The following is a 14,509-nucleotide window of genomic DNA, read 5'->3' as shown; positions in this document are numbered from 1 at the left end:
GCCACTGGGGGCGCTATTTTTGGGCAAACAATCCAATCTTTCCTCAAATTTGGTCAAACTTCACGGCCACCCTCTTACTACCGCCCATGTCATGTATACCACATTTTGGGAATTTTCGTCCATGGGGGGCGCTGTTTTTGGCCGACGCAATTTCTCCAAAACGGGTTTTTGGTAAATAATTCCATAATGCTTTTCCTTCACACCACTACCTTGTGATAGTGCGTTGCTGTTGTAGACACTTATTTCTCCAACTCATAATCGCTCATGTACAGCATAGCGCCACCTTCTGACATGGGAAAAACCAAAAAATTTATTCTTCAAAAATCTATCTCTCATCTTCTATTTACTCAATTGTCATCAAACTTCATACGCAAACTCTTCATAGCTCTCCTGACATATACGCCAAATTTTGTGCACTTTCACCCCTGGGGGTGCTGGTTATGGCACAAATGATATTGCAGCTTCTGATTGGTCAAACTTGGCAAGCAGACTCTTTACGGTATTTCGCGGGGACGCATGCCCCCGCCCCCCCTGGCCGCTGGCGCGAGGGCCCGTCGAGGCCGCTTGCGGCTTTAATTATTATTATTATTCCTTAGTCGCGGTCGCTGTTCGGCCTTTTTTGGGGCACTTCCTGTGGACGAAAACGCGCATATTTTGGATCATTTTATCGGCATCCCCTACGCTACTCAGATCCAAAACCCCAGATCTGGGCGGGGCTCTGGGCCTCTATAGCGCCCCCTAACGCCTTGAAAATTTTGCCTTTTTTCGAAGGCTCCTGGTTGCCATATAGTTTGTCGTAGAGGAACGAAATTTGGTTCACATATGTATCTTACTGACACGAACAAAAAAAGTTCTATGAATGCATAGCCACGCCCAACAGGAAGTGAGGTAATTTTACTTTTGTGCGAAATGCATGGCCACGAAGACGGCGCAACTCCTCCTAGACCGTTCATGGGAATGTCACCAAAATTGATACACATCATCTACAGACATGGCTGACAAAAGTTACTAAATACGTTTCACGTAGGATAAAACGTTCAGAAGTTATACGTCAATCAATTTTCACTTCAAAATTTTACATGCTAAAAAATTCATAACAAATCTTCTAATTGCTCAAAACTGCTCATACTTCACACGCAAATCACTCATTGGGCTTCTGACATGTTACCCAATTTCTGTGATATTTCGCCACTGGGGGCGCTATTTTTGGGCAAAAAATCCAATCTTTCCTCAAATTTGGTCAAACTTCACGGCCACCCTCTTACTACCTCCCATGTCATGTATACCGCATTTTGGGAATTTTCGTCCATGGGGGGCGCTGTTTTTGGCCGACGCAATTGCTCCAAAACGGGTTTTTGGTAAATAATTCCATAATGCTTTTCCTTCACACCACTACCTTGTGATAGTGCGTTCCTGTTGTAGACACTTATTTTTCCAACTCATAATCGCTCATGTACAGCATAGCGCCACCTTCTGACATGGGAAAAACCAAAAAATTTATTCTTCAAAAATCTATATCTCATCTTCTATTTACTCAATTGTCATCAAACTTCATACGCAAACTCTTCATAGCTCACCTGACATGTCCGCCAAATTTTGTGCACTTTCGCCCCTGGGGGTGCTGGTTATGGCGGAAATGATATTGCAGCTTCTGATTTGTCAAACTTGGCAAGCAAACTCTTTTCAAGACCCTTATTGGGGCGCTTGCCATGGTCGACAACGCACGAAATTTGGCTCCTTTTTCTTAGACTGCCACCGCTACTGAGAACCAAAAGCCCAGATCCAGCCGGGCCTCAGGGCCTCTATAGCGCCCCCTAACTCGTTGTGATTTTGGCCTCCCGCTTTAAGGTGCCTGGTTGCCATGTAGTTTGTAGGAGTGGCATGCCATTTGGTACGCATATGTATCTCACTAAGCCGGACAAAAATGTAATGCCAATGCATTAGCCACGCCCAACAGGAAGTGAGGTAATTTCACTTTTGTGCGAAATGCATGGCCACGAAGACGGCGCAACTCCTCCTAGACTGTTCATAGGAATGTCACCAAAATTGATACACATCATCTACAGACATGGCTGACAAAAGTTACTAAATAAGTTTCACGTAGCTTAAACCGCTCAGAAGTTATACGTCAATCAATTTTTAATGCAAAATTTTACATGCTTAAAAATTCATAACAAATCTTCTAATTGCTCAAAACTGCTCATACTTCACACGCAAATCCCTCATTGGGCTTCTGACATGTTCCCCATTTTCTGTGATATTTCGCCACTGGGGGCGCTATTTTTGGGCAAACTATCCAATCTTTCCTCAAATTTGGTCAAACTTCACGGCCACCCTCTTACTACCGCCCATGTCATGTATACCACATTTTGGGAATTTTCGTCCATGGGGGGCGCTGTTTTTGGCCGACGCAATTTCTCCAAAACGGGTTTTTGGTAAATAACTCCATAATGCTTTTCCTTCACACCACTACCTTGTGATAGTGCGTTGCTGTTGTAGACACTTATTTCTCCAACTCATAATCGCTCATGTACAGCATAGCGCCACCTTCTGACATGGGAAAAACCAAAAAATTTATTCTTCAAAAATCTATCTCTCATCTTCTATTTACTCAATTGTCATCAAACTTCATACGCAAACTCTTCATAGCTCTCCTGACATATCCGCCAAATTTTGTGCACTTTCACCCCTGGGGGTGCTGGTTATGGCACAAATGATATTGCAGCTTCTGATTGGTCAAACTTGGCAAGCAGACTCTTTACGGTATTTCGCGGGGACGCATGCCCCCGCCCCCCCTGGCCGCTGGCGCGAGGGCCCGTCAAGGCCGCTTGCGGCTTTAATTAAATTTATTATTGTGAGAAAGTGCCAAAAATAATGATTTTCTCTGCTCATTGCAGATTTCTGTGTGTCCTTGCCTGCTATTCTTGCATGAGTTGTTTATAGTATAGCTATCTGTAACAGTCTGGGAGTCTTATCTCAATGCTGACTGAGAAAGAGACAGAGATTGCTCCGGAACAATTATTCAAAAAATGTCAAAAATGAAGTAAAGAGCGGGTTAGCTCGCTGTTGAACTAATTTCATGCTTCCCAGACAAGACAAGTCCACATTTCGCTAAAACGTCAGAAACAGGAGTATATAGGATATTTAAAGGTTAGAATTACATATGATTAATAAAAATCCCACTACACCAGCGGCGGTGAGAGCGCCGAATCCTAACCACTAGACCACCACACGATCAGTTTAAAATGTTTTAGATCAACATTAAACATTAGGTTAAACATTAAACTTTTCGGCATTCCCATTCACACGTAGGGTAAATATATTTGATGCCTTTTATTATGCCTTTAAACAGGAAGTGGTATAATACTCAATATTTTAAAAATGATTCCTGATAAATATCTTCAAATCTGAAAGTGATATTTGATTTGGCTGAATTAATCAAACTCTAAGCCTTAAATATATTTCTTCTGTTTTTACCATGTCTGTTTAATTTAAGTGAATGTTTAAAAAATGGTTTTTGTGTTGTATTTGCTTGTACAGTTATTTCATTATTTAAGGTCTGAACGCATAGAATTACTGCCCAAATCTGAGGAGACGAGAGTTTTGCCCTAGAGCTGCTTTTTCTTTTATCCAGTGCGCATGCCCAGTTCACAAGCATCATGGGAACTGGAGTTCTAATAATTTTGAAAACTTCGTATTCATCATTTATAAGATCTAGACATGAAACTGCATTAATAGCTGCACTATTAATTATTAAAACACATTAATAGTCTTATAGAGTGCTCGCGGACCTGTTCAGAGATCACCTCGCGGACCACTCGGGACTTTCCTGATAACCTTCCAGTTACAAGTTTCGGACTATCAACACACAATGAATATAAAATAAAATACAGATGATCTACTCACCAAACGCTGAAACTAATTGATTAAGAAGCAGATTTTTCCTCTGATGATGTTAAGGGAAGAGGATCTCTTCTCTTGGGTTTCTAACAGTGATGAGATTCACAAACGATTCGGATCTTCTTCGGGACGAAACATAAATGACTCGATCGAGCGAATCGATACAGACGCTGCATTTGTTGAGTTCATGCACACGTAATGGTTTGAGGAAAGTTCATACTTTAATTTCATGCAGCATGAGAGTGTGATTATTGTTTACAATTTGAAAACAGGAATACAAATAAGGTTTCCGTAGTTTCTGAAGAATCAAGAGTGAATCAAGTAAATTGATTCACACGCATGCGAGTTTGTTCTAAAGAATCGATTCAGTGAAGCTTTCGTTGAGATTATAATGCACAATATACAGAATGTCCGTATTTTATACGGATTTGAGTCAATAAACATAGTATACAGGCGTACAAATAAAGTTATACGGATTCTTTTTAACAAAAAAAAACACTTCAATATTTATTTAGAGCTATAATCAATTCCCACAATGATAAAAGAGCACATAACATTTACACTTTGTGTTTTTTTTTTTGTCAAACATTGAAGCTTTGTATTCATTCTTAAAGTTTATTGAATAAAAAGTACCTGGGATATATCATTGTTAATTATCATTCAAATTTTAGGTAAATCATTTTAATTTGCATCTTATAAGGACTTTATAAAGGAAATAAGGACTTTGGAAGTTGGTTATACAGGTTTGATTGACCAAAGGTTTAACATTTATGCACACCAGGAACACAGTTCTAACTGTTCATGTCCAGAGTACTGATTTGTTGTTTCATTATTTTGTGCATATCCAGTAATGCCTTATATAAATGCTAAAACAATTAAAGATACATTACACAGCTCCCAGAGATTGCAAATACCTGGATGAGGATAAATCAAAACTGAGCCGGCCAAATTGTCTAGAATTTGTGTAGAATGCTAAACCACATCCAATCCCGTGGGTTTTTTCTCAGGGTCCGGGTACCTTAATACAATAATACAATTAATATAATACAATTTTTCCCCCCATGGTGGCTGCACGAAGGAATCAAAGATTAAAAACGCGCTCTTCTCGTGACAGCTCTCCCGTGGAGTGTCTTCACGAGGCTCACCGTCCCGTAAACAAATTACGAGGTTTACCAGTCCAATCCTGTGGCTCTACCAAGCCCCATCACGTCCCGTAAACAAGAGTCTAAAAGTCTACGAGGTTCCCCATCCCGTCCCGTGCCTCTACACAAGGATAACCAACCTGAATTATAAACTGGGTCTCTTTAATTTTTTGAAATTACTACCAACCAGGCGGAAGTCTAACCAATCAAATTATACATTAAAATTAAAATAATTTACTCACCTGGTTGTCAGTATCCCACTTCTGACACCAAATTGTTGGGGTTCACCCAGAAAGAGACCCCGATTCCTTCATGAGCCCCCTCAGATCTGAGGACAAGAATGATCAGGTCGAGAGAAACAGACAAGGGAACACCAGGAGAGTTCACATGCCAGTTTATTCGCACAGTCACTTCGTCAAAATGAAAACATTTTGAAAACGTCTTATAGTGTCTCTGTGTTTATTTTTTGTCTTCGTGTGTGTGTGTGTGTGTGTGTGTGTGTGATGGGTGTGCGTCTATGTGGAAGTGTGTAATGATCTTGAATCAATCATAATATAATAACATATTTTTGCTGACAGTAAGGTACAGATAGATATCAGAGTCTTGGCTAATAAGTATGGAATGTTAAACATAGATAATGTCTAGTCTACGGAGAAGGTCAAAGACACTAGTTTGCACAGAAAGGATCTTAATAATTAACATAATTTCTTAACACATAAATGTGTGTTAAGTCAGTAAATTACATCTTGATTCCATCAACATAAGTCAAATAACAATATGTCTTTAATAATGCTAAAACAAGGAATGTTATAAGAAAATAAACATAAAAAATAAGAACAACTTAACCACAAGAACAATGAGAATATGTCTGAAAGAGAGAGAACAATTAAACAACTAACAGGTTAATTAACTAAATTAGGTTAATGCTTTTAAACTAAAAACCCTTAGAATCATAAGATCTTAATTATAATTATAATGTCATTATGAAACTAATCTAGGACTATAAAACTAACATTAATCACGGAATGCATTCATTAATTACGGGATCCAAATCACTACCATAGTATATTTCAATATATTTCAGCATATTTCATAGCTTTTATGAAGCTATGACCTAAGTTTCAACTGAAACATGAACTTTAATTCTACCATTTCAGAGTGTGTGTGAGTCGATTTAGCACTAAAACAGACCTTGGTGGGTCCTTCAGACACTTCTCTGTTCAAAATACACTCTCATATCAAAGAATAAACAAAATGTTCCCAAACAATGTCCAGCCGGACTAAGGTCGTTTCAACTAATATAATTTTGACACAGAATAATTCGCTGAATTCTTAACTAAACTTACATATGTCTACATATATCTTGATTTAACCTACATATAATAAAATTTAACCTAACAACCATTTTCAACTTTTTCCTTCCTACTGTCTGCAAGCCCTCACCTGCTGGGTCCTCACCTTTTGGCAAAATTGGTGAGTGAGCTTCCACTCTGTTCTGTTCTGTTGCACTTTTTTTTTTGAGTGGATCTACCTTAAAAATATATAAAGAAAATGAAATTTAGAGAGGAAGTGACCTTATTGCATACAAAAAATACAGCAGACAAAGTATGTAAACAAAGCACTCACTTGTCATCCAGGTGTGCAAAAATGAAGGTGCTATGAGCTGGAAATAATAAAAAACTAGAAAAGCACTCTGAGAGCGCAGACCGCCAAGCAGCTCATCTCGCAATGATAAAGAATCCTTTAAAAAAATCCTGGATCCAGAAGGTGATCCGGATCACCGCCAAAATTTAATGGATTGTTACTTGTGCCCAGTCACACCTCTGGAAAAAATTTCAGAGCAATCCATTCATAACTTTTTACATAATGTTGCTAACAGACAAACCAACAAACAAACAAACCAATGCTACCGAAAACATAACCTCCTTGGCAGAGGTAATGAGCTGAAATAATGAGTGAATCGGATTTGACTTTACTTAAGACTTTAAGGCAGCAGTTGAACTTAAGTTGAACCGGATTTTTTTTTTTTTACAGAGCGGACAAGAATGTAAATGCATTTTTTTCCCCACTGTAAATACACCAAATGTTGATATGTGTATCTTGGTTTGATGAAGAATGATAAGGGACTTATGATGAAGAAACCTGAAATAGTTGTATCACTAACAGATATAATAATAAATAAATAAATAAATAAATAAATTTAGAGGCCAATAAATGAATAGTTAGCGGAATGAAGTCATTATGATTAATATACTCTCCCATCAGAAATTTATGAACACCCAGAGTTTCTTCTGTTTTTTTTTCCTAGTCATTTATATGACAGAGTTTAAATTCTAATTGATCAGAGGTTTCTTGTTTTGATGTTGATGACATGCCATTCATTATAAAATGAAAAAAAAAATGCAGCCAAATTGCTTTGGGATAAGGGGAATAAAACACTCTGTGACATGTTTTTTTTTATAGACATGGTTAAAAACAATGATTCAGAACAGCATTTAAACAAGGAAACTTAAATCTTTATGGAGCTTATTAACTGTTCCTAATGTGGCTCGAAACGAGTGCGGTCTTAAAGTCAGGTGCACTTGGAGGATAAACCTGTTAAGTTGATGGTTAATATATTCAGACAGGGCTTGTATTACCTGTATTAAAAAAAGCCTTTAAAGTGCCTAATTAACATGATAATCATTTTAGCTTTTTTTCTGATTAGATTATCTCTAGACTGTTCCTATAAAATAAATCTATTTCTTAAATCTTTCAATTTACTAACCAATTCTTGAAATCACATAAGTACAGTATAAGAAGTAAATAATATGCTGTTTACATGATCACATGATAGTATTGGTGTGTATGTAAATTTATTTAGTCCAGTAATGTCCCTCATAAGCTCTGAAATTGAAAGACTCTTAAATGCAAACATTCTTAAGCCTCCATCTAGTTCCACTGAATTGTTTTCCGAAGAATAATTTGTGTATGAGCAGTGTCAAAAACGCGCGCGCACACACAAATCAAACATACCATACAGAACACACCATACTACATATTTCCTGACAACATGTTTTGGCACATTCCCTTCAACCTGTTCTGGGAGATAATTTATGATATAATAGTAGCTACTCAGCCACACCCATATGTTAATTGTAACGAATGACCATTTTCTACTTCTTTATCAGCTGGATTTCAAAATCCCTTACATTTTTCATTACAAGTGTAAGGTAAAAATTGTCCCCATCATAAGTCCAAACAAAGTAGGGAAAATTCCGTCCTTCCTTGTTTTGTGTATTCACCACCTGGGTTCAGCAGAAGATCTCATCTCATCTCATTATCTGTAGCCGCTTTATCCTGTTCTACAGGGTCGCAGGCGAGCTGGATCCTATCCCAGCTGACTACGGGCGAAAGGCGGGGTTCACCCTGGACAAGTCGCCAGGTCATCACAGGGCTGACACATAGACACAGACAACCATTCACTCTCACATTCACACCTACGCTCAATTTAGAGTCACCAGTGTGAGGGAATTTTTAATGGATGAACATTATTATTCTCTGTGTTTCTGTATGTTGAGCTCAAGTGGCCTATACTGAGAAAGATGTTTTTTCCTATGTTGTAATCGCTTTTCTGTGGCCTTGGTGGTAATGAGCAGGGTGCTTGAGTTCATCCTAGCTTGCATCTTCTCATGATGTACCCACCTTTCCTGACCTTGGGGGTGATAAGCAGGGTGCCTGAGTTCTGATAACTACGCATCCGCCCGAACGCCAGGTGCACGCTCTAACAAAGCTTCATAGAAAATCTTGAGCCAATCACGTGAAGATGCAAGCAGTAAGCAAATGCCTTTAGAGTATAATAGATAGCAGCCACTAAAACACAACTCAGAGAGCACGCGCGTACTCTCACATCACTAGAGGTGATGTTATGCTTTAATTTTCTTTCTTTCCTTTCTTATATACCTTTGTATGATTTACTTTAATAAATGACTGAAAAGACGACTGTTAAGCATTCTGAAGTGTTTATGAGAAATTTCCATTACAATTTGGCGTCCCCTGGGTGGGCCCTATGCGTCTGATCCTCGGACGACGGAACACTCCCAAGGCTACGGTGCGGAGCTGAGAACTCGGATGAGAGACCAGACCGTCAGGGCTCACCAAACCAGTAAGTGATAACTTTGCATTCTTGTGTAAAGAAATTAGTGGAAACAGTATTTAGAATGATATAAGAGATGGACAGAAGTTTGTCCGAGCCCAGGAGGACTGCTAAACTGTGGTACCATCAATATGTTTGCAGACAACGGATAAAACACAATTTTGAGACAATAAACTGCGAGTAGTTTATTGGGTTGTGTAAGAGAATTATCCGCCTAAGTGATGACTGGGTAATCGCTCGCCTACTTGAGGAGGGGAAGTACGGGTGCGTGTTTCGACGGATTCACGTTCAGCGATTCGTGGGAATTGAATCTTGCTCCCTTTGTTCTGTGTGAACAACTGGCCCGTCTGGGGAACGGGATAGAGAGGTTCGATCACGAAAACGCAAAGACACACCGGTGTGCACGCAAAATATTGATGAATTAACAGAGTACTGTCCTCCTCCAAATTCTAAAACAGAGAAACAGCTTTTGTACACATGCGCGAGTTGTCTTTGAGGTTGTTGTGTTAAATGATACCTACTTTGGTTTAAGGCAAATGTCAGATAAATCGTTTACTAATAAGAACACACCTAAAGGATTATTGTGTCGCATTTTTGAACATAGTCCAACCTGTTCTTTTTGTGATCCTGATAAAGAAACTCAGCCGCTGTTGTCACAGCCTATTAATATAACAGTGTACAATGGGGAACAGAAGCAGCAAGTTAGAGAAAGGAAAGGAAGGAGCAGGTAAGCCTGAAGCTACATGTGCTATAGTAAGAAGTGGGTGTTTCTATGACAGCCCAAACATCCAGTTTATGAAAACCTCGTATGGCGAGGATTGTTTGGCACAGTTTGACATATGGGTAAAGGACTTAGGATTCCCTGAGAAGGGCAGTTTTAGTCCCAGGCAGATAGGACAGTTAGAAGAAAAGTTGAAACAGAAGGAAAAAGAAGAGTCTGCAGATAATGTTAAGTTCTTAGGGGACTGGAGGGCGTTTTCTGCATGGAAAGAAGAAACACTTAAGAGAGAGTACAAAAGAGAGAAACGACAGGCAGGGCTCTCACCCTCTTCTCAGTGTTTGAAATTTCAGATGGACCCTGACCTGGAGTCTGCCCCACCACCCCGACACACACTGCCTCCTCAGCAAGGCGGAGCATCATTCCCACAAGCGCCTCACCCACAGAGAAGGGGAGAAGTTGAGACAAAGGAAAAAACTGAGCCTCTGGAATCTCCTCCAGCCTACCAGCCGCCTCCAGCATCAGCACCTCCCCTCGCTTCTCCATCACACACAAGATCCGGTCTTGCATACGGCGATGGAAAAGATACTCTCCTGGACCTGACCACGTGCTCACCAGTGGGTCCACAAGGCCATAATCTAAAGTCTGAAGTCCTTCATCTTCCAATGGTGGAAGTGGCTGGAGCTGATGGCATGCTTTTAGTCCACAGACCCTGGATGACAGCTGATATCAAGGAAAGCATGGCTTCTCTTCCCAATGTGAGAGAGGTAGGAGGAAAGACATTTGGTAATGAGCTGTTGATATTTTGCAGAGAATTCCGACCGACCACCCATGAACTTCGCCGCCTACTCATGATCAAGATGGGTATAGATTGGAGCAAAGTTTCCAAAGAGTGGCTGGAAGCTGACCAGCGAATGGCTACACCAGACTGGAGCGCGGCTGGCAATAGTGAGTATAGAGATACCATCACTGCTCTCTGTGCTCGTCTGGATAGTGCTTTTCCTTTGAACATAGACATGACTAAGATCAGTATGTGTAAGCAAGAAGATGGAGAAGGGGTGTCAGCATTTCTCACCCGTCTCACTGCCGTGCATGAGAAACACAGTGGCCTGACCAGACCCGTGACCCTGGCTGGAGTGGAAGGCACTCCTGAGGTCTGGGAAGCGCACCTGCGGAACAGTTTCATGAGCGGTATGGATCCAGCAGTGGCCAAGTTAGTAAAGCAGCTCTGTCTCCTGTGGGAAACCACCAGTCTCACCAAGATCGAGCAGTACGCTGTGCATGCAGAAAAGCTGCTGAAGGAGAAGGAGAAGACAAAGTCGACACAAAGAGACCAAGACCTACACGCCGCCACTCTCACTCTTTTTTCCAGACGGTTCAGCCTGGAGAAGGAGGAAGAGGAAGAGGTCGAGGTAGGGGCCGAGGCAGGATGACCTGGGGCGACCCGTCCTGGATTAAAGGCGTAACCTGCTACAACTGCAATCGGAAGGGACACATTGCTCGAAATTGTCTCCACAGTAACAGGCAGAAGCCCCGTGAGGAGTACAGCAAAGCAGACTGATGGGCGGACTCCAGGAACGGGCCCCACACAGAGAACAGGGGAGGTAACACACACACACCTGATGATACACATACACATAGACAGGAGCATTCACATAACGTTAAACACGTTAGTAGCAGCACCTGCATGCAACAGCAAGATTACACAGAAACGCCCGATATACCAGTCCAAATAAATACACCTGAAGTTGCATTAAGTTTGTTAAAATACACAACTACTCCCTTTTCTAAACTCCCTTGTATGCCCCTCACTGTGTGTGGGCATGTGTTAACCTTTTTAGTAGATTCTGGAGCAGCACACTCAGTGATACAACATGGGGTACTTCCAGTAGACCCACCGCTCAGCTCAAATTCTATTCAGACAGTGGGCATCTCAGGACGACCTGTAACCGAAACTTTCTCAGTCAACCTCCCGTGTGAAAGCGAGGGAGGAATAGTTACGTCCCACTCATTTCTCATCTCACATACATGTCCAGTGAATTTGTTAGCACGTGATTTAATGTGCAAATTAGGAGTAAATCTCATGTCCACTCCAGATGGGCTAACCATTGAAGTAAGTGAAATGTGCGGTGTGCAGTATGGGTTTGGAAGCCCCCTGTATGTGTATGTCTGGCAGCTCTGCTCAGATCAGCTTACACAAACTCCAAAACACCTTGTACAGCTCGCACGCTTGAACACCTCATCAGTTGACACAGATTATATGAAAGAGGAAGATTTGCATTGTACAGCACATGTTCACCAAGGGCAAGATGTAGAGTTTGAAAAGGCTTGGTTTGCAGACCCCCACACACATGAAAGATTGACCCTCAAAACTACATATTGGTCTAAACATTATTGTGCTGTGCAGGTCCATTTTACTCATTGTCCAAACAGCTGCATCAATGCTAATCGCAGTGTTCTCAAACATGTTATGCACGGCCTCAGAACAGAGGACTCTGAGGTTGACTGCTGCCAACATGATTTCTTTGACATCATTGATTCTATACCCCATGTCTCATTAGCAAAACCGCGAGCCGCCCATTGGAAAGACGTGGGGAAGTGGGTCAAGAAGTGTGCAGCCAATGACAATGAATGGTCCCGAACAGAGGACCCTAGTGTGTTGTTTTGTCAAAGGCTTGGGGTCTACAAGCAAAGTCAGGCTGTGTGTGTGCATGTTAAGCGCAGCGTAATACTAGCCACTGATGACCAGGGTCCTGGAGACCCCAGCCGTAGTGGCCTGTTTGTCTCTGTTTCCACAGGCATAACTCCAGCAGAGGTGCACCCCAAATTGGCGGGAGTTCCAAATTCCGTTTGGGCAAAGGGTAAACGTGATGTGGGCCTAATAAAGAATGCTGAACCAGTGGTGATCACCCCCAAATCAGATTTCAGTCCTAAACAGACCCAGTACCCACTCAAACCAGAAGCAATTGCAGGTATAAAACCGGTCTTTGATTCATTGCTGAAGGCAGATGTAATTGTCCCTTGCCAGGACTCTCCAGTGCGCACTCCTATTTTTCCAGTTAAGAAGGAAGAAAACCGTCCCAGCCCGATGAGTGGAGGTTTGTCCAAGATCTGCAAGCAGTCAATGCTGCGGCTGTCCCGCACACGCCTGACATCCCTAAAGAGCGCTCTGCAGACCACACCCACACTGGGACTGCCTGATCCCAATAAACCATTTGTTCAAACTGTAGATGAAAAGAAGGGTTTTATGACCTCTGTTCTTTTGCAGAAACACGGGGATAGATTGAGACCTGTAGCTTACTTCTCCAGCAGGCTGGATCCAGTGGCGGCTGGACTTCCTGTTTGCCTGCGTGCAGTTGCTGCAGCTGAAAAGGCGGTAACTGCCTCCAGAAATATTGCGGGGTATTCTAACCTCACCCTTTTGGTCCCACATGCTGTCTCCCTGCTTCTGTTGGAGAAAAAGACGTCACATTTGTCAGCACAGAGATGGTTGAAGTATAACACAGTCATACTTGATATGCCTAACATCACTGTGAAACGTTGTACTGTTCTGAATCCTGCCTCTCTTCTCCCTACAGAGGACGATGGAGAGCCACATGACTGTGTTGCTCTCACTAACGATTTTTGTTCCCCCAGGGCAGATTTAAAGAGCGACCCTTTGGAAAATCCAGGCATGGTCCTCTATGTGGATGGTTCAGCCTCCAGAGACCCAGAGACGGGAAAGAACAAAGTAGGTTTTGCCGTAGTCTCAGATCACGAGGTCCTCAAGGCGTCACGTCTGCCCTCGAACCTGTCGGCGCAGGCTGCAGAGCTCTGTGCCCTCATTGAGGCATGCAAATTGGCGGCAGGGCAATCTGTCAATATTTTTACGGACAGTAGGTATGCATTTGGCGTTGTGCATGATTTTGGCACCATTTGGAAACATAGAAATTTTCTCACTAGCACAGGATCTCCCATTGCACATCATAAATTGGTCTCTGAGTTGTTGGATGCTGTTCTACTCCCTAGAGCTATTGCTGTGTGTAAGTGTGCTGCCCATACTAACAATACTGATCTTGTGTCTCAAGGGAATGCCAGGGCGGACGCGGCAGCTAAGTGTGCAGCCTCAGCTTCCAGTTCACCCTCTAACCTTGCCTTTCCTCAGGTTTCTACCCCTTGTTTACAGCTAGCGGACCTTCAGAGCACTGCCACCCAGGACGAGAGACGAGTCTGGAAACAGGCAGGCTGTATCCTTGCAAACTCAGTCTGGGTTTGTCCCTCGGGCTGTCCCTGTCTACCAAAATACATGTTCCCTTTCTATGCAAAATTGGCACATGGGCTCACCCATGTGTCAAAAAGGGGGGATGGTAGCAGAAGTAACAAAGAGATGGTTCACAAAGGGGTTTTCAAATTATGCTGCGAAATTTTGCAAGCAATGCTTGATATGTGCACAACATAATGCAGGTCAAGGTATCAGACTAACTCAAGCAGCACACCCAATACCAGACAAACCATTTGATCACCTCCAAATGGACTTTATTGAACTGACACCTAGTGAAGGGAAAAGGTACTGCCTGGTAATAGTTGACATGTTTTCAGAATGGGTAGAAGTATTCCCCACAGCTAAACAAGACT

General features: G+C 41.9%; 1 protein-coding gene across 13 annotated transcripts in view; it reads right to left on the bottom strand.

Moving 5' to 3' along the window:
- LOC132897202 (uncharacterized) overlaps positions 1–6,965 on the bottom strand; it is a 46,186-nt gene extending 39,221 nt beyond the window's left edge. For 6 of the 13 annotated variants that reach the window (XM_060938648.1, XM_060938657.1, XM_060938647.1 and 3 more), the window contains exon 1: positions 3,907–4,054. The gene's annotated coding sequence lies outside the window, so the exon portion shown is untranslated. Of the gene's footprint in view, positions 1–3,906; positions 4,056–5,284; positions 5,371–6,485; positions 6,574–6,668 lie in introns of those variants that run through there. The other 7 variants (XM_060938652.1, XM_060938649.1, XM_060938650.1 and 4 more) reach the window with 3 other exon arrangements.
- Positions 6,966–14,509: the final 7,544 nt, after the last annotated feature.

The sequence above is a fragment of the Neoarius graeffei genome, chromosome 13 (genome assembly GCF_027579695.1).
Source record: "Neoarius graeffei isolate fNeoGra1 chromosome 13, fNeoGra1.pri, whole genome shotgun sequence".
NCBI lineage: Eukaryota > Metazoa > Chordata > Actinopteri > Siluriformes > Ariidae > Neoarius > Neoarius graeffei.
The sequence above is the reverse complement of the archived record's forward strand: the minus strand, read 5'-3'. Positions and strand labels throughout refer to the sequence as shown.